Consider the following 21,294-nt stretch of genomic DNA (forward strand, 5'->3'; position numbering starts at 1 on the left):
CCCACATGGACATGTTGAAGAGCATGACAGGAGAAAGGATTGAAACCGAGAGTTCAATAGCCCGAATGAAAGTGGAAGAAGGAAATAAACGGGGATTGTGGATCCCAGGGGATACAGACTCAGTGATTCATCCTGCCCCCGAGACTCCAGCGGGTTCACGCTGGGTAGGAGCTGTTCACCCCTCTGTGTGACAAGGGATTTGCGGCGTCTTCAACACGATTGAGAGCCCAGTGAGTGCTCACAGGGAAGTGGTCAACCCCCTGATCCGTGTGGACTGCAGGATTCTGATTCTGATGTTACTGTCCATCAGAGTCAGGAGTGGACCTTGTACATGATGACACTGCTGGAGGATTGATGGTGTTGTTGTTAATCACATTAACTGGGCTGGAGGTGACTGAACTTACATTGCCACTTTCTGAACCTCAGGATGTCTCTCTGGGCAGTAAGTCTCCACAAACAGCAAAGTGACAATGAGCAGGGATCATCTGTTTTGATTTAAATTGTGATTGTAGCACGGCTGCTTCACAGCACCAGGCACAAGGTTGGAGTCCAGCCTTGTCCAACGGCTTGTGTGAAGTTCTCACATTCTCTCCAGGTGCTCTGGCTTCCTCCCACAGTCCAAAGATGTGCAGGTTAGGTGGATCAGTTGTGCTAAATTGTTCACAGGATCCAGGATTGTGCAGACGAGGTGGATCAGCCATGGGAAATGCAGTGTTACAGTGAGAGTGTGCTCTGGACGTGATGTTCTTTTGATGGTCGCTGGGGTCTGATGGGCCAATGCTCTCCTCCCACACTGTAGGGATTTTATTCTATGATTGAGGATAAAGGCTACACAGCAGGGTGTCCTTGGAGAAGGAGCATGTGGTGTGGATCAATGCCCTCAATGCCTTTAGATAGAGGTGGGCACCGCAGGGGATACAGTACTTTATCTCCACCCCTGCCCCCTCCCCACAACTCTACTTTGATTTAGTCCCTTCTCACTCTGTCACTTGTAATGGTTTGCTTGGCGCGTAATGGAGTTTGAGTAGCTGGAAAGTGACGGTGTCTGGGAATAGACAGGATTTTGTTTTACAGGAGGTTGAAAGCTTTAAAACTGTTATATTCAAACAGTTCAATTTATTTTCTTTAATTTTGCTTGCGGTGCAAAAAGCTCTTACAACGTTTTAAAACCAAAATTTACAAACCTTGTGTTAAAGATAAATGTTAAATAAAATCCATCAAACCATCCCTCACTGAAAACTGTTGTGGAAGTGCAATCTCCTGGAGAATTCCTGCCCCCTTCTTCCTACCCGGGCTCCATGACTATATACATACCTGGGAGATAGCAGCAGGAGGAGACCATTCAGCCTTTCAATCCTGCTCCACCATTCAATGGGAAACAGCTGACCATCCTGCTCAGTCTCCTGTTCCTGCTGCGTTCCAATCCCTTTTCATGACTTTACCTTGAAGAACTGTATCTAAGTCCTCCTTTGGCTTCACTGCCTTTTGTTCCAGTGACGTTGCTGTGTGGGTGTAGGCAGGGGTAATATGATGGTGCTCTTCCTGGAGGATGCACTCAGCGTCCCTCATCATCCTGCAGTAACATCAACTGGGTTTCAGCAATGAGAGATAGAACCCATTTCCAGGATATGGGCATCACTGGCTCAGTCAGCCTGTATTCCCCATCTCTAGTTACCCTTCAGAAGATGGGAACCTCTGCTGTCTTGAACCATTCACAGTCCATTTGGCGCAGATAGACCGACAATGCTGGGAGAGAGTGTTGCAGGATTTTGGCCGAGTGATTCTCCATCTTTGGTTCTTCAAATGCTGGTTAACTTTATCACAATCTGCACATGATTTTAAGATTTCAGTCTGCAAATCTTCACTATCTAGCACCCTGAATAAAGGAATATGTACAGATTAGAAATTCAGAACAGACAATTCTAGTTTCTGTGGAATATCTATTTCCCCTTTCTTCCCCCAAAGCTGTAACCCTCCAGCCCACTTACTCTCTCCCACCATTCTGACTCTACTGCCCCTAATGTACACCCTCTACATTCTCATGGAGTTACTGATAAACAGATCCACGGCACCACTTCCCGTCCCTAGTTAGACTCTGCACCCTTTCTAGGTTCACTTCCTTTCCCTTCAGTTGCTGCAAGTCAATAATACAACAGCAGAATGAAACAAAATAAAACAGAAAGGGAGGTGGCAGATCCTGGACAGAAGAGGAACCTTCACTGGGAGAATGGGTCAGATTCTTCCTTGTTTCCCATTGGTCAATTCCCAGTGTTATGACAAGTTGCGAATGGAACTTGGTCCCATCTGGGTGTAGTGACACTTTGCACCCCCCCCCCCCCCCAACTGATCAATACCATCGGCAGATGCATCCCTTCTCCAGCCAATCACAGTGTGAAATGCTTTCCACTAGTTAACCCAAAGAACATGCTCCAAAACCCGCCCACATTCTGTACATATACAGAATATACATATATTTCCCCACACACATGTGGTCCCTGCCTCAGGGACTGTGGGAGTTGTAGTCCCCATGAAGCCTCTAGAGACCTGTCCCTGGAAAGTGAAAGAAAGTGTGGGCTGGAGGGTGTTGTGTATAGGTTATCCATTCAGACACACAGGACATGTGGGCTGTCACTGGGATTTACTGAGACATCTGCTTAGACACCCGGACTTCTGACGTAAGGAATATACATTCAGCCAATTGTGGGGTGGGGAGGTTAATAATGGGCAGCAGATTTTAAGCAGAGGTGGCTCAGTGACTAGCACTGCTGCCTCACAGCATTAGGGACCCGGGTTTGAATCCAGCGTTAGGCAACTGTGTGGAGTATACACATTCTCCCCATGTCTGCATGGTTTTGTTCGATGCTCCAGTTTCCTTCCACAGTCCAAAGATGTGCAGGTTAGGTGGATTGGTCAGGCCAAATTGCTCATAGGGTCCATGCATGTGCTGGTTAGGCAATTAGCCACAGGAGATGCAGGGTTACAGGGAATGAGTGGGTCTGAATGGGATGCTCATCATAGGGTTGGTGTGGACTCGATGGATGAATACCCTGTTTCTGCACTATAGGGATTCTATTCTATTCTCATCAAGAAGAATGTACCTATCTCAATGTGTTGTGAATCTGTGGAATTCCCTATTCAAAATGCGGTGGATGCCAAGACGTGAGCCAATTTAATGAAGAGATACAGATTTTTAATTTGCAATGGGTTGAAGTGTGAGAGAGAGCAGGCGGGAAAATCCAGCTGAGACCGATGTGAGCTCAATCATCACCGAATTAAATGGTGGAGCTGGTTCGAAGGGCTGCATTGCCTCTCCTGTGCCCAGGGCTTATCTTCATACGGTAATAACCAGAAAGATGAATCCAAAACTCACCACCTTCACCAAAGGAGATTTTCAGAAACAGCAGGATAGTCAGGTGGATTAGCGTTCCAAACTTAGGTAGTGAGGAAGTGTGTAGGAGATAATGGTTTTGCAATTTTAAACTGAGGGGAGACAGTGATTTATGGTTTTAGACTGTGTAGTACATTCACACCGTCCAGAATACTCTGTTGTGAATATCTATCCTGGACCTTTTTTACAAAGCCAAGGTCACTGACAATGAAACCAAAACACCCAGGAAACATCACCTCCCCTCGTAATCTGATAAAGACTTGTCATTAATCTGGTTGAATTTAGAACACAGATGGAAAGCGGAAGATTAAATCTAATCCCAAGATCCTGTGCTTAAACAAAGGAGACTACAATAGGATGAGGCAGGAGTTGGCTAATGCAGACTGGAAGCAAAGACTTTACTGTGGGACAGTTCTCAGACAGTGGAGGAATATCAAAGTAATTTTTCAAATTTCTCCGCAAAAATATATATCAGTGAAAAGGAAGGACCAGGAAAAGGAGTAATCTGCCATGTCGAAGGAAATAAGGGAGTCTATGAAATTGAAGTCGAAGGCATACAAATTGGCAAAGACCAAGGATAAATTCGGAGATTGGAAAAACTTCAAAGCTCAACAGAAAGTGTGATGGAATTGGGGATAAAAAGTGATGAGTAGCTATCCCCAGGGACAGAATAGCAGTTTACCCTGCTAGAGGGAAACCTATTGTATGGGGAACATATGGCCTCTGTAATTGTTGAAGCACTTAACTGTTACCATAGAGATAATCCTGATCAAGTTAAAAATCACAGCACACCCCAAAAGCTTGTACTTCCAAATAATCCTGTTGGACTATAACCTGGTGATGTGTGGTTTTTAACTTTGTCCACCCCACCCCAACCCCGGCACCTGCACATCAGCATCCTGATAGAGAGCCCCACGGAAACTGAAGCACCTGTCAGGTACTTGAGGGAGCCACGGGGGCGTGGGGGAGGGGTGTGTGGTTTAACCACAAAGTGCTGAACTGAACTAGACTTTTGAACTGCCGTTGCCATGGAGATAATATTGAGAGACAGTCTGTATTCAAAGTCACAAACCACAAAAGGTATAAGAAGGGGAGCTGTACATCGGACAGGCGGGGAGTTACCTGATGCTGCCTGGAGGTGTTTTGCATGTACACTATCCATGTACCTGCCATGTTTCATCAATAAAAGAAGACCTCTCAGATTTCTGTGCCTAGTTATTCCTAGCCAGCAGGGTTCAGGAATATGAGCACACAGCAGTCAGTCTTCACAGTGGAGAACACAAAGAGCATGCCAGTAATTGATAAGGAGACTGAGGAATGTGAAGACCAAGAAACAACCATTATCACGAAAGAGTGAGAGCTGGGCAAGCTAATGGAGATAAAGATAAACAAGTCTCATTGCCCTGATGGAATACATCCCAGGATACCAACAGAGTTAGGGGGAAAATTAGCAAATGCACTTAGAGTTATAACGTCCTGCAGCAGAGACAGGCCCTTTGGCACAAACTGGCCCATGCCAATCAGATTGTCCATCCACACTAACCCCATTTCCCTGCACTTGGCCCATCTGCTTCTGAAACTTTCCTATCCATGTATTTGTCCAAATGTCTTTTACATGTTGTTAATATACCCACCTCAACCACTTCCACTGGCAGCTCATTCCATATACGTACCACCTTTGTGTAGAACAGTTGCCCCTCAGGTTCTCTTGTATTCTTTCTCCTCTACCTTTAACCTGATGCCCTCCAATCCTTGAGTCCCTGTGAAAAAGACCGAGTGCATTCACCTTACCCATGCCTCTCATGGTCTTATACACTTCTATAAAATATTCCCCCGCAGTTTCCTCTGCTAAATAAAAATGTCCTCACTTGTCCAACCTCTCCCTGTAACTCAGACCCCTGAGACCTGGCATCATCCTTGTAAATTTCTTCTTCACCTTTCCAGTTGAATAACTGAAACCTACACTGCACTCATCAAATTTCCCGTGTTTCCCCACGGCGCTGGAACCGATGTGACAACGCCAATGTATTACAATCAATGATCGATAATTCACTCCATTACAACAATCCCATTTTCATAGCTTTTTCCATGATGCAGGAATCCTTTTGTCTTTCTGGTTTCATGGCTAATTGTCCTCATACAAAACCAATCTGTGGCTTACCTGTTCCAGGGAAATGTGCCATGATTGTTTAGACTTTCAAAAACCAATGAAATCTCTCTCCATCGTCCCCACACTTACATGGACTTCGCTGTCTCAGTACTTTTTCCAGTCACTCAGACATTTGAAATATTCACCCACGGACAGAATACACCACCTTTCCATCCAGATGAAAAGGTCAATGATATTCAGATCGGCATGGATCCAGTAACATGAAGTTCAATTTGAATTTCTCAACTGCAAATCCCCCCTTTCAATACTCTATAACAGAGAAAACAAAGTGCTGGAGATCCTCAGCAGGTCTGGCAGCATCTGAAATGGTAACAGATGCAGGAAACATTGCAGCCTTGAAGAAGTGTTGAGATGATCACACCAGGCACGTGCGCTTGATGACCATTATGGAGAAGATGGGGACAGGGATCCCTTTCTGGAAGGGCCTTGGTGAGACCACACCTGGAGTACTGTATACACCTTTGTTCCCCTTTTCCAAGGAAGGCTCTCCTGCTTATTGAGAGAGTGTAAAGGAGGATAACCAGATGAGTCCTGGGATGTGAAGATAGTTAAGGACTGCAGATGCTGGAAGTCAGAGTCTGTACAATATGGACCTGGGGAGGTGCAGGTCAGGCAACATCAGAGGAGCAGGAAGGTTGATGTTTTGGGTCGGGACCCTTTGTCAGTCTTGATAAATAGCCCTGACTGAAACGTCAACTTTCCAGCCCCATCGTATTCATGCTGGTCATCAAGCACCTATTTATGCTAGTCCCACGTTCTGGCACTCAGCGTGTAACCGATATTGCAGTGCCTGGTGTGATCATCTGAACACTTCTTCAAGGCTGCAATGTTTCCTGCATCTGTCATCATTTCAGACACTGACAGACTTGCTGAGGATCTCCAGCGCTTTTTGTTTTTATTGCAGATTTCCACCATTTTGCTGAAGCACAGAGTCATAGACATGTAAACAGCTCCAGATTTTGTTGACTCACCTTCCTGGGATGTCAGGACTGATGGATGAAGAGGGACTCAATCTTCGTTTAATCCTCCTTTCCTTTGGCTTTCTGAGCCGCTAACTACATCACTAATATTCTACCTCCCATTCCCTGTCCTGAATCTGACCCATATAAGCCTACACTTTCGTTCCCATCTCCCTGCCAGACTAGTTACAAACTCACCAATCGAACTGGCAAAATCCCCCACCAGATTTGTCTCAGCTCTGCCCAGGGGTAACCGGTCAGGCTGGTACAGGTCCCACCCAGAAACAGTCCCAGTGCCTGAAGAATCATAACCCTTCTGTGGTACACCATTACCCCAGCCACACATCCAGCTGATCTACCTTCTCATTCCTGCTCTCATTAGCACATGGCACTGGAAGTAAGTCTGACATTATTACATTTCAGGAGCTACATTTTAATGCATCTCTGCTCTCCCTATGTCCATCTTTCAGGCCCTCAGCCCTCTGTTTAGCAATGTCCTTGGTATCTGTGTGTTGCACGACCATGGACTGTTTACCCTCCAGCTCCAGAATGTCCTGCAGCCACTCCATGATATCATGGATCTTGGCACCAGGGAGATTACATCCCATCCTGGATTCTTGTCTGTGGGCACAGAAGTGCCTGGCTGTACCCCTGATTATTGAATCCCCTGTCACTATAGCCCTGCCACTCATTCCTCTTGTTCTGATCAGCAGAGCTCTCTGTGGTGTCATGAACCTGGCTGATGCTGATTTCCCGAGAAGCCACCCCACCCATTCCCACCCTTACAGAATCCCAAGCGGTATACAGTATCTGTATGAGAAGGGGATAACAACAGGGGACTCCTGTACTCACTTCCTGAGCCTTTTACTTGATCTGATGTTCACCCATTCCCTTTCTGCCTGTGTAACCCTCACCTGCAGTGTGACTAACTCACTAAACGTGCTGTCCATAACATTCTCAGTATTGCAGATGCTCCACAGTGAGTCCACTCACAGCTCCAGCTCTGAAAGGCAGTTTCCCAGTAGCTGCAGATGGGAACCCTTCCTGCACAAATAGCCGTCAGGGACACTGGAAGCTGCCCTTATTTCCCACATTGTGCAAGAGGAACACACCACGGGTCTGAGGGCTCCTGTCACAACGTCTCTCTACATTCATCTAGTTACTCCCATTAAGAGAATTTAAATGAGTGAGTAACCTTCCTTCACTTCAAACATGTCCATTATAATAACAAAAAAAATCTTTACTTAAGCTGATATGTCATACTTTAAAAACTTAAATACTCCACAGGTATCACTGACAAATTGGCTATTCCCATTGGGACTGAATTTCTGAAAGGCCTGAATTAAAACGGAGTTTCAGCTTCACCTTCTCCCTGTCTCACCTCACTATTTACACCCAACTCCAAAACACTCTCATTGAGCCAAGCAGCCCTCACAGTGCAGCCCTGTCATTTTCATTATCTGCTCACACCTACACTTCCCTCAGCCTCCTGTACTGTTCTAATGCATCTCAATGGGAGCTCAGACCAGCATTGCATCTTTCAATTCATCCCTTTGTAACCCCAGAGTCAAAATGGACTTTAGCAGTTTCTGAATGAACAGACAATTGTCAGAATCTGGAATGTTCCACCCGAAATGGTGCTGGAATTTGATTCCACGAGAAATTTGCAGAGAATTGGAAGTAGGGTGTTTACAGATTAACATTATAAAGTGGATGATTGAGACTAAATCTGACAGTTCCTGCAAAAAGGAGAGGTGGAATTTGGTTAAATCTGTGCTCTCTCTCATGCCAATACCTCCTTCCACAGCTGCAGGGCCAAGGATTGAACACATACCCCAAGGGTGATCCAACCATGACCTTGAACATCTTTCTGCTTTTGGCTTGACAAAAATATTGAAGATATTTTCCCACAGACAGAACAGACAAACCTTTCTCATTCCACAGTTAAATGCCAATGATATTCAGATCCTGAGGACTCCGCTGACTGTAGAACCTTGTTTTTTTGAGATCCCAGTCTCAATTATTCTCAATTAATATCCTATAAAATGAATTCACAAAACAAAGCTCACAGTCAGTGCAAGATGAATAGTGAAGACAAACACTTCTCTCGGTATGTGTTTGATGTGTAAATGCTCCTCTTCAAATCGCCTCGCCCCCACCCAGGAAGAGGACACGTGCATGCTCCTTGCTGTACCTTGCCCCAAATAACGATGGCGGCTATAACCCAGGACTTCTCACTACCTGAGGCCCAAGCCATCTTCCCCTTTGCTGCAAACGTGGGACCAAGAGTTTCTAATTCAGACTAACGACTTGCAGAGTGTAAATAAACCCTCCCAGTCTACACTGAAATTTCATCTGGTTTCTGCTGCCACTCTCCCCTTTCCTCCTCCTGCACACACCATGGGTTATCGTGGGTCCAGTGACCCTTCCTCAGAACAGATGACAGCTGGGAAAATTAGAATCCCTTCAGGAAACAGGCCCTTTGACCCAACAATTCCACACCCACCCTCCGAAGTTTATCCCACCCAGAGCCATTCTCCTACTCTATTACTCTCCATTTCCCCCGAACTAATGCACATCCCTGAACCCTACAGGAACCTTAGCTGGGCCAATTCACCGAACCTACAGATCTTTGGACTAGAGGAGATAGGGGTTAAAGAGTAAATAATAGGTGGGGACAGAGCCCAAAGAGACACAGGAACATTTGGAAAGATAAAGGAGTGGGAAGTTGGAAAGCTGTTAATGGAGGAGACAGGAACCTTCCAGCATCTCAGTGGCGGTGGTGGAAATGGTGGCTGATGATCTACATTGTGCCTGCAAAAAAAGACCCTGAGCTTCCAGTTGCCTGCTCATTAACACACAAGACTGTTCCCTGTCCAACATCTCTGTCTCATGCTTACTGCAGTGTTCCAGTGAAGCTTGATGCAAGCTGGAAGAACACTTCAGAACATACCAAATGGCTTCCTATTTCAAGGACTGCAATTTCCCCTCACATATGGTTAACAATGCCCTCCAGTGTATCTCCTCCACTTCCCACACCACTGCCCTTGAACCCCACCCCTCCAAATGCAACAAAGATGGAATCCCACCATCCTCACCTTCCACCCAGATACAATGCATCATCCTCTGCTATTTCCACCATCAGATCCAACCACCTGAGATATATTTCCCCTCCCCACCCCTTTCAGCATTCCACAGAGACCATACCTTCTGTGACTTCCACGTTAGATCCACGGTCCCCACCAACCCACCCTCCACCCCAAGCACCTTCGCTTGCCACTGCAAGAGGTGGAAAACCTGTGCCCACACCTTCCCTTTAACTCCATCCAAGGCACCACTGGATCCTCCCACATCCAGCAGAGATTTCCCTGCCCACCCAAACACCTCACCTATTGTGTCCCTTACTCTCAGGATGCCAAATTTTGGAATATTTCAGGGAACATTTCTGGGACACATGCACCAACCAACCCCACCGCCCTGTGATCGACCATTTCGCCTACCCCCCACCCCATCCGCCACCACGCTGACAAGGACATGCAAGTCCTCCATCCCCAAATCCGAGCCACCCGACACCTGGAGGAAGAACACCTCATCTTCCACTTTGGGAACTTTCAAACACATGGCATCAAGGTTTCCTCATCTCCCACTCCGCAACTTATCTCAGATTCAACCCTCCAACTCGGCACTGGCCTCTTGAACAGTCCCACCTGTCTATCTTCCTTTCCAATTATCCATTCCACCCTCTCACCACTACCCTCCATCTACAACCACCTATTGCCTCCCTAGCTCGCTTCCCCCAACCCCAAACACCCCTCCCTATTTATCTCTCAGCCGTATTCCACCACCCACATTTCTGATGAAGTGCTGACATTCCCAATACGTCAATTCTCCTGCTCCTTGGATGCTGCCTGACCTGCTGTGCTTTTCCAGCAGCACACTTTAACACAAGCTGGAAGAACGACACCTCATCTTCCACTTGGGGACCCTGCAACCCTCTGGCTTCAACATCAAATTCAATAATTTTAGGTCCTGAACTCTCCCACGTCCTCGTGTCTTTGCCCCCTACCCCACATACCAGGCCTTGTTGTTGCATAGCCTTCCAGTACACACTACCTATGGTTAGTCACTAACAGTCCCCATAAACAGCTATTCACCCTCCCCCCCGTCCGATCATTATTCACTCCTTTGTCCAACTGCTCCTATCTCTCTCTTTGGACTCTATCCCCACCTATCATTTACTCCTTAACCCCAACCTTCTGCATAAAAACAGACTTTTTTTTTTCTCAGTAACGTCAGTTCCTGAGGAAGCGTCACTGGATCGAAAATGCGACCTGATTTCTTTTCACAGATGCTGCCAGATCTGCTGAGCTTTTCCAGTACCTTCTGGTTGTTGTGTGTGATTTACAGCATCCGAAGTTCTTTTGGTTCTAGTTTACCCGGAGTATCTAATTCAGGTCCAGCAGACTGAAACAGTGTTTATCAACCTTCCCAGTCCACACTAACTCCATCTCTCTCCCAGTATCTGCTGTCTCTCCCACTCCTTCACATTCAGTCCCCCCTCACAGTGACACTGCACCTGCAAAGCTGATGGTCATGTGTTGGCCTGCTGAACCCACCCCTCATTCACTCCCATTGGTTGTAGGATCACGCCAACTCTCCTATTGGTCTGAAGCTATGTCAATCAGCCAGGCCCCATTGTGACCTGAGTGGTGGGATCCTCCCAGGTGCATCAGAGGCTGAGGGGTGACCTCATAGAGGTTTATAAAACCATGAGGGGCCTGGGTAGGATAAATAGACAAGGTCATTTCCCTGGGGTCGGGGAGTACAGAATGAGGGGGCATAGGTTTAAGGTGAGAGGGGAAGAATTTAAAATGGATCTGAGGGGCAATTTTTTTTCCCCACTGAGGTTGGTGCGTGTATGGAATCTTCTGTCAGGAAGTGGAGGATGTTGGTACAATTAAACCATTTGGCATTTGGATGGGTATATGAATAGGAAGGGTGTAGAGTGATATGTGCCAAGTGTTGGCAAATGGGTCTAGATTAGGTTGGGATATCTGGTCAGCATGGACCAGTTTAACCAAAGGGTTTATTTTCATGCTGTACATCTCGACGGCTCTGCCCTGTGATGGGCTTCATCATTCACAGTGAATGGGTCAGTATCACAGAACACAGGGACTGGAGGCTATTCAGCCCATTGGGGCTGTACTCTCTCCCTCTGGAGATGGTGCCAGTCTATCCCAACTCACCTCCCATTTGGACATAGCCCTCCAAATCCTTCCTTAAAAAAGTTACATTTCAAATTTGTTTTGACAATAACTACTGTATCTGCATCCAGCTGTCTTTTAAACTGTTCCAGATGCTAAGAACTTAGTGAGTGAAATAATCTTCACATTTTTCCTCTGCATTATTTGCCAGTTACCTGAAAATAGTTACTAAAAATTGTGACGTTAAAAATTTCTCACTCTGTCTCTCTGTAAATGAAATATCCTGGAAACAAATCAACTCCTGGTCGAAATCACTGCTTAACCTTCTCAGCTCCAAGGAGAATTGTCAGACCTTCTGCTAACTCTCCATAAAAGAGAAACCTATCTTAATTTTAAGTTATTAGTGCCATAGAGATGTACAGCACAGAAACAGACCCTTCAGTCCAACTTGTCCATGCTGACCAGATATCCTAAATTAATCTCGTCCCACATGCCAGCCCTTGGCCCATAGACTTCGAAACCTTTCCCAATCACATATCCAGTGAGATGGCTTTTAAATGTTCTAACTGTACCAGCCTCCACACTTTCTCTGGCAGCTCATTCCATACACGTGCCACGTTCAGCTTGAAACTTTGCCCCTAATATCCCTTTTCAATCTTTTCCCTCACTCCTGTGCTTTCTGGTTTTGGACTCACCTAAACAGGAATAAGACCCTGGCTGTTTACACTATCCATGCCCCTAACGATTTTATCAATCTCTATCGTCACCTCTCAGCATCCGATTCTCCAGTGAGAACAGCCTCAGTCTATTCAGCCTCTCCCTATAAGCTCAATCCCTCAACCCTGGCAACATCTTTGCATCTTTTCTGAATCCTTTCAAGTTTCACAATATCATTCCAATAGCAGGGAGACCAGGAATGAAAGCAGAATTCCAGAAGTGGCTGAATGAATGTCCCGTACAGCCGCAAAATGACGTCACAACACCTGTACTCAATGCACTGACCAGTAAAGGCAATTACACCAAACATTTACTTCACTCCCCTGCCTATCTATGGTTCCACTTTGAAGGAACTATGAACCTGCACTCCAAGATCTCTTATTTCAGCAACACTCCCCAGGGCCTTCCCATTAAGTGTAGAAGTCCTGCCTTGATTTGCTTTTCCAAAATGCAGAACCTCACATATATCTAAATTAAACTGAATCTGCCACTCCTCAGCCCATTTGATCGGAGTCTCATTGTACTTTCTGGTAACCTTGCTGTCCATTGCACCTCCAATTTTGGTGTCTATTGTAAACCTACTAACCATAGCTCCTATATTCACATAGAAATCATTTATATAAATGGCAAAAAGCAGTGGACCCAGCACCCAATCTAACAGCATATTGCTCATCACAGGCTTCCAGTCCAAAAAGTACCCTCCACTATGACACTGACTGCTCAGTGAGGTTAGAGCTCATGGAATACAGGGAGATCTAACCATTTGGATACAGAACTGGCTCAAAGACAGAAGACAGAGGGTGGTGATGGAGGGTCGCTTTTCAGACTGGAGGCCTGTGACGAGTGGAGTGTTACAAGGTTCAGTGTTGGATCCACTACCTTTCATAATTTATATCAATGACTTGGATGTGAACATAGGAGGTTTAGTTAGTGAGATGACACCAAAACTGGAGGTGTAGTGGACAGTGAAAAAGGTTACCTCAGAGTACAATGGGATCTTGATCAGATGGGTGAATGGGCTGAGGAGTGGTATTTTGGGAAAGCAAATCTTAGCAAGACGTATACACTTAATGATAAGGTCCTGAGGAGTGTTACTGAATAAAGAGACCTTGGAGTGCAGGTAGATAGGATAGTGAAGGTGGCATTTGGTATGCTTTCCTTTATCGGACAAATTATACAGTACAGGAGGTGAGGTCATGTTGTGGCTGTACAGGATATTGGTTCGGCCACTTTTGGAACGTTGCGTACAAATCTGGTCACCCTCCTATTGGAAGGATTTTGTGAAACTTGAAAGGGTTCAGGAAAGATTTACAAGAATGTTGCCAGGGTTGGAGGATTTGAGCTAGGCTGGGGGGTTAAATAGAGGTTGAATAGATTGGGGCAGTTTTCCCTGCAGCGCCGGAAGCTGAGAGGTGATCTTATCGATGCATATCAAAACCTGAGGTGCATGGATAGGATAAATAGACAAAGTCTTTTCCCTGGTATGGGGGATCCCAGCACGAGAGGGCATAGGTTTATGGTACGAGGGGAAAGACTTTAAAGAGACTTGAGAGAGAACGTTTTCACACAGAGGGTGCAACGTGCATGGAATGAGCTGCCAGAGGAAGTGGTAGAGTCCATTACGATTGCAACATTTAAAAGGCATCTTCATGTGTATATGAATAGGAAGGATATGGGCCGGGTGCTGACAGGTGGGACTAGATTGCATTGGGATATCTGATCAGCATGTACTGGTTGGACCGACGGGTCTCTGTTTCTGTGCTGTCCATCTATGACTCTTTGACCTTCCAGCCAATTCCGTATTCAAACAGCTAGTTCCGCCAGAATTCTATGGTATTGAACCTGCTAACCAGTGCGTTATGTGAAACCTTGTGTCTTTCTCAAGTCCAAGTTAATGATTTCAATGCCCAAAGCTATGCTGACTCTCCCTAATCATTTCTTGCTTTTCCAATGACATGTAAATCCTGTCCCTGAGAATCCCTTCCAACAAATTCTCTGCCACTGACTTCAGGCTCACCGGTTTATAGTTCCCTGGCTTTTCCTTACCACATCTCTCAAATAATGGCGCCAGTCTTCCAGCACCTCACTTGTGGTGTTTGATGATACAAATATCGCAGCGAGGGGCCCAGCAAAAGCTTTTCTAATTACCCACAAAGTTCTGGGATACACCTGATCAGATTCCAGGGATTAATCAACCTTTATGCATTTTAAGTCATCCAGTACCTCATCCTCTGTAACATGTACACTTGCCAAGTTATCACTATTTATTTCTCCAACTTCTCTAACTTTCATATCCCCTTTCAGTAAAATCTGACATGAAATACTTAGAATCTCTCCCACCTCCTGCTGTTCCATAGACAGTCTTGTTGATCTTTGAGGTTCGCTATTCTCTGCCTCCTTATTCTTTTGTCTTTAGTGTATTTGTAGATTCTCTTTGGTTTTTCCTTAAACCTATTTCCCAAAGCTATCTCATGTCCTCTTTTCTGCCTCCTGGTTTCCTGCGAGTATACTCCTACTGCCCTTATAGTCCTCTAGGGACTCACTCAAACCACATGGTCTGTACCTGCCATATCCTTTCTTCATTTTCTTGATCAGAGCTTCAATTTCTCAGATCACGCAGCATTCTCGACGCCTCCCAGCCTTGGCCTTAACGGGAACTTACTATCTGCGTACTCTCATTGCAGCAGGCCGATGGAGGCAATGGCAGATGATGACAGAGAAACAATCATTATCAGTAAAGAGGGAGTGTTGGGAAAGGGAACAACTCATCCTTATCTCTATAATTCCTCTCTAGCCTCAGAACTATCACTATCTCTGGGATCAAAAACATCTCAATCAATGCAACATCTTCCAATCTCAAAACTCCTCCAGTCTCAACACCCTCCCTATCTTTAATCTTGTCCACCCTCTCAAATCTCTGTGATATGCCTTTCTTTAATTCCAACCTTCAGGATAACCCATTTTTATTTCAGATTCCTGAACCCTGAGCTCCACAATGTCCCGCTTAACCTCTGTCACATTTTCCTCCAAAAAAAAACATTAATCAATCATGTATTCTAATATCACCTTCTCTGACCTGGTTTCTATTGTGGCTTGTCATATTCCTATATTATGCATCTGTGGTCGACATGACAGAAAACGTTTTTGTGGTCCATTGGGTTTATGCTGTAAAGAAACCTCCCAGCTCACTATTTTAATCCCATTTTCCAGCACTGAGCCCATAGACCTGTCAGCCTTGGCCTTGCAAGTATGTTCCTAAATATATCTGAAATGCCATCGGGATTTCTGTCTCTCACTCACTTCCAGACAGTGAGGTTTAGTGGGACTTTTGCTCTATGATATCACCCACAGGAACACAGAGCAGCTGGGTCTGTGCGAACCACAGATCGCCCACACATTGGGAAGGATGGCAGGGTCCCTGAGAGGGAGCACAGGAGAGTTACCAGGATGGTTCAAGGAATGGGGGATTTTAGTTGGAGAATTTGTGGGGCTTTTTTAACATTAATTACTCATGTGACATGTGTGTTGCTAATACACATCAAGAATAACCATCCACAATTAATGGACTCTCCTTTTCAACCTATCCCCTTTCTTGCGCTGTGGTAACCTTCAGGTTAACCACCACCGACATCTCTCTAATGAGAGAGCAGTCCTATGGTCTGGGAGGACAATGCTGACTTGATCTTTCACACAGAGATGCCACTGTCCCTCGAGGGTGGGGAGAGAGAATGCTGAAGGTGGTGGATGGGAAAACACTCAGGTACAGTGCTTTATCATGGAGGATGTTCAATTTCTTTAATATTGTTGCGCGGGGGGGGGGGGTGCACTGATGCAGGCAAGTGGAGAATGTTCCAACACAATCCTGATGTGTACCTTATAGAGAGCAAACAGACATTGGGGAATCAGCGGTTTGGAAAAACAGAGTATTATCCTTGTAGCAAAGGAAATTGTGGGGAGCTGTGACAGAGCGGTTTACAAAAGTTACACATTATAATAATAAACCTTACATGCGTCAGCTCATTATACAAGGATTACAGGACACATGTTGAAGATTTGGGAAGATCTATTGAGAGGATGGTTTGATTCAAAGGAGAACTTTTATGCAGCAAATGGTATTGATCTGGAACACAATACCCTCACACAATATGAATATCCAGATCCTGAAGTATTGAGTAATTCTGTCAGAGTTTGGCGTTACAATGACTGAGATTCCCATCTGAATGTACACCTGTAATACAAGTTTGTAAAATCCGTCACTGTCAGTTCAAGTTTGAAACTTATACAATCCCCTCCTCCTGGCATAGGATGATTAGATTACTTACAGTGTGGAAACAGGCCTTTCAGCCCAACAAGTCCACACTGACGCGCAACCCACCCATTCCCCTACATTTACCCCTTTACCTAACAATATGGGCAATTTAGCATGGCCAATTCACCTGACCTGCACATCTTTGGACTGTGGGAGGAAACCGGAGCACCCAGAGGAAACCCACACAGACACGGGGAGAATGTGCAAACTCCACAGAGTCAGTCACCTGAGGCGGGAATTGTACCTGAGTCTCTGGCGCTGTGAGGCAGGAGTGCTAACCACTGTGCCACCATGCCGTCCTGACTGTACACATTACCGCTGGTGGAGGTCAGCAGGCAATTCAGGGGCAAATCTGTGTGGGTTTCTATGAGTTTCCACCTTGGGACTTCATGTGACTGAACATGAGACAGAATGATCCAAGATTCAGTCAGATATGGAGAGCAGGATTTGCTTCCTTTTCTTTCTTCTGTGCTGCCGCTGTACCTCCACAATAAGACATGGGGTGTGAAAGGCCCATGCACCTTGATGGGCAAGTTGTCTCCATGCTCACCAAGGGGCAGCAAGCTCCTCCCAGTCATTAAACAGAGTATCCCTGAAAACATAGCAACTGAGCATGATTCCCACTGCCCAGTGCTCCCAGTAAATGTTTCAAATAATGAGGGGGGAAATCTAGAAAAGGCATAACAGGAATGTTCCAAGAGGATTATAAACAGTTTACAGAGAGATATTCACAGGAAAAGTGTGCAACAAGTTGGCAAATGGAGCATAACTTGGGATAAACTGTAGAAAGCTGCACCAGAAAGGGACGGGGGGGGGGGGCGGGGTGGGTGGGGAGGGGGGGAATGAGCAGGAAACACAAAGCTAGCACACAGTTACAACGTGGAATCAGGAAAGGGAATGGAATACTGTCCCTTATTTCAAAGAGTTTGCAATATAAGAGTTTGGAGTATATACCTTAGGGCAACTAAACAAATGGCGAGTGAGACCACATCTGGAGTAACGGGAACAGATTTGGTCACTTTAGTTCATGAAATAGAGCAGTTTATTGGAGGCATTTGAGAGAAGATCCTTTTTGAAGGGATTATCCTGTAAATAAAGGCTGAACAAGTTGGGAATCTACTCACTGGACTTTGAGAGCTGATCTCTGAAACATACAGGATTCTGTCGAGGTTTGACAGGGTAAATATGGAGAGGATGTGTCCCATTACAGGCGAGTCTTGAACCAGATTCTGGATCAGTCGCGGAATCAAGGGCTCTGTTTCAGATTTGTCAAGTTAAAGGCAACACCAACACAGGTTAGGGTTTCAGTAGCAATGGAGCTGGGGTGAGAAGGAGACAAGCAACGTTTAAGAGATTGGAATTCCTGGTGTTTGTGATTGTATAGATGTTTGATCAGAAGGTCACCTTGGGGTCAGATATGAAAACAATATTGTGAAGAATGTAGTTCTGCCTCAGCCACCTCCCAATGAGAGGGAGGGACACAGCAGTAAGGAAAATGTATTTGGAATAACAACTGAAGGCAATGGGTTTAACAATTGCAGTGTTTCATTGGAGTGAATCGAAGCGTGGTAAGCAGTTTGATAACTGAGTAACAGTGGAGTAATGGAGAGGGATGATGGGGAGGGAGAGCTGGGCATCGTCAGTGTACATGTGAAACCTAACACAGTGCTTTTGGGCGATGTTACCTCCTGGCAGTATGTAGGTGAGAAACAGGATGGACCAAGGATAGATCCTGGAGGGACACCAAATACAATGAATTCAGAAAGGAAAGGGAGAGTGGAGACGGAGCAGGATTTTCCAATGATGGTGAGGCCAAATATTAGGATTTAGCAGAATGGGAGAGAAGGACATAACCAGAAAAAACAGACAGACAGATCATGGAACAATATCTGTGAATTGCAAGGTGGGGGTGCGGGGGGTGTGGGGTGGTGACAAGCAGGAGGATTAGACAGAGATTTGGAATGTCCATGATTTAGCTACACTAGGGTAAATGGTCAAGATGACCTCTAATAAGGCTTGACAAAGGACTCGAGGAAATGCAAGTTTAGGACTAAAATGAGGAGCACCCTTGTGAGGCAGTTTGGCTTGGTGGGCGAGTGGAGAGGGAGGGAAGAAGCAGAGGCAGCAGATCGGATTATCTCAATGTTATTGACAGAGAAACTCCATGTGCTCCTCACTCTTGTTGTTGGAGGGGAGGATGGAGGAGACAGGATAATGGACAGTGTTTTTATGTCCAAAACAATAAACAAAACCTGTGATAGTGATTCTAAAAATAAGTGAACAAACCTGTCGTATTTATCATTTATCAAGAATATTAAAATATACAACTGAAGTTCAGGTTTGAATCACAAATCGGTAGAGGTTGGCTCTGAAGTCAAGAAAATGATAACTGGAATGAATAATCTACTGTTTGCCATGGAACCATTGGGGATGTTTTTCTACCATTGACAATGTCCTTGAGGGAAAGAAACCCGACAGTGGCCCATCAAGTCACTCATTGTATTAATCACTACACAGTCTCAACAAAGGAATGAAACTGGATGGACCACATTACATCTACCAATGCACTAGCAAATACAACCACAAAATCAGCCCGCTTGACCCTGCAACTTCTGCCTCACTGTGGGCCAACAACAGCAGAACTGTACTCCAGCCCAATCTGAAATCTCATGGCCTGATATCCACCACTCAACCATTAACATCAAGCCAGGGGAATCAACCCTGGTTCAATGGTGAATGCAGGAGGGCATGCCAGGAGCAGTACAAGGCATACCTAAAATTGAGGTGCCAACCTGGTGCAGCGACCAAACCTGCATGCCAAACAGCACAAGCAACACCAAATAGAACTAAGTGATCCCATAACCAACAGATGAGATCGGAGTTCTGCAGTTCTGCCACACCTAGTCAAGAATAGTGATGGACAATTAAACAACTCACTGGAGGAAGCATCACAGATATCCCCACCCTTACAGATGGAGGGGTCTCACACATTCATGCAACAGATAAGAGGACAGCATTAGCAGCGATTTTCAGCCAGCAGTGCCAAGTGGATGAGCCTTCTCCATTGGTCCCTGACATCACAGATATGAATCGACTTGGCTGAAAACTCATTTCCAATCAGATCAAGAAATGGATAAGCAGTGTAAAGGTATGGGCCCTGCCAATATTCTGGCAATAATACTGTTGGCTGTGCTCCAGAAATTGCTGCCCACCAAGGCAAGTACTGCTCCAACACTGGCACCTACTGACTTTGTGGAACATTGCTCAGGCATGTTCCAACACAAAAACACAGGGCAGATCCAACTCAGCCAATTCCCCTCCATCAGCCCACACTCGCTCAGCAGTGAAGTGATGGAAGGTGTCATCAACACTGCTGTCAAGCAACTGCTCAGCAATAACCTGCTCAGCGATGCCCAGTTTGGGTTCTGCCAGGGCCACTCAGTTCCTGAGCTCGTTACAGACTTGATTCACAAATTGACAAACAGCTGAATGAGGTGAGGATGACAGGCCAGACCCCCTCCAAGACCACTATTTCAACTTCAGTGATATCACCTGACCTCACCACAGTCTCGGCTCATTTGCTGAAACTCTCATTCATTCCTTTTGTTAATCTAGATTTCATTGACTAAACCCACTCCTGGCCAGCATCCCACATTCACCCTCCCAATAATCTCAAGAATATTGAAAACTCTACTGCCGATGTGCTCACTTGTACCAAAACTGATCATTGCTGATCAATCAAAAGACTCCCATTTGCAAGCAACAACAATTTACTTTCGCACCTTTGAATTAATTCCTGGCTGTAATCATTCCTATCTCCCTGCACCACACACCCTTTCATATCTCAATAACTCATTTTAGTTCAGACTCTCAATGATGTGTTTATTTTTGAGTTCACCTGTGAGACTGTTTCTACAGATTCCAAGGGAACATGGTGTGGAATCCCCACTCTGACTCTCTAAGATCTACTTTCTTCCTTTAAGGCATTCTTGAAAAACTGCTTATTTGGCAATCGTTTTGGTCACTGGACACAATATTCTCCAGCTGTAGCCTTATGTCAAAACTTCTCAATAATATTTTTGTGAAATTAAAACCATGATGATTTGTACAGATATCTTCTACTCTTCAATATCGCTGAGTGAATAATCTGTAATGACTCTTACCCAACCACGTTGTGGGAGCACCTTCACCACACAAACTGCAGCAGTACAAGGCAGTCAAACATCACCCTCTCCACAGGCAACAAGGCTTTGGCATTGATCACCGGTTTCTGTGGAAGGAGAAATACACAGTTGATGTTTCAGGGAGTGCAATATGAATTACAGGGAATGAAAATGGTGCAGAATTTGACTGTTAAATTGAAGGAAAATGCACTCGCTTATTGGAAAAAAGAATTCTTGACTGTCAAAGATATTGTGGAAAAAATAACCTGATAATCGAACATCATACGGTCAGGAGCCGGGCAGCAGTGGACAATTCATTTACATTCCTGAAGAAGGGCTTATGCCCGAAACGTTGATTCTCCTGCTCCTCGGATGCTGCCTGGC

At 45.4% G+C, this 21,294-nt stretch overlaps 1 long non-coding RNA gene across 2 annotated transcripts; it reads right to left on the minus strand.

The window, feature by feature from the left end:
• Positions 1-1,078: 1,078 nt before the first annotated feature.
• LOC140494447 (uncharacterized) lies at positions 1,079-21,256 on the minus strand. 2 transcript variants are annotated; one of them, XR_011963976.1, is made up of 4 exons: positions 21,177-21,256; positions 20,911-21,017; positions 5,062-5,148; positions 1,079-1,876 (listed from the first exon to the last, which is right to left on the minus strand). It is a non-coding gene; the product is annotated as an uncharacterized lncRNA (long non-coding RNA). The 2 variants fall into 2 exon arrangements; XR_011963977.1 differs by lacking the exons at positions 20,911-21,017; positions 21,177-21,256 and adding an exon at positions 15,002-15,128.
• Positions 21,257-21,294: the final 38 nt, after the last annotated feature.

The sequence above is a fragment of the Chiloscyllium punctatum genome, chromosome 24 (genome assembly GCF_047496795.1).
Source record: "Chiloscyllium punctatum isolate Juve2018m chromosome 24, sChiPun1.3, whole genome shotgun sequence".
Lineage (NCBI taxonomy): Eukaryota > Metazoa > Chordata > Chondrichthyes > Orectolobiformes > Hemiscylliidae > Chiloscyllium > Chiloscyllium punctatum.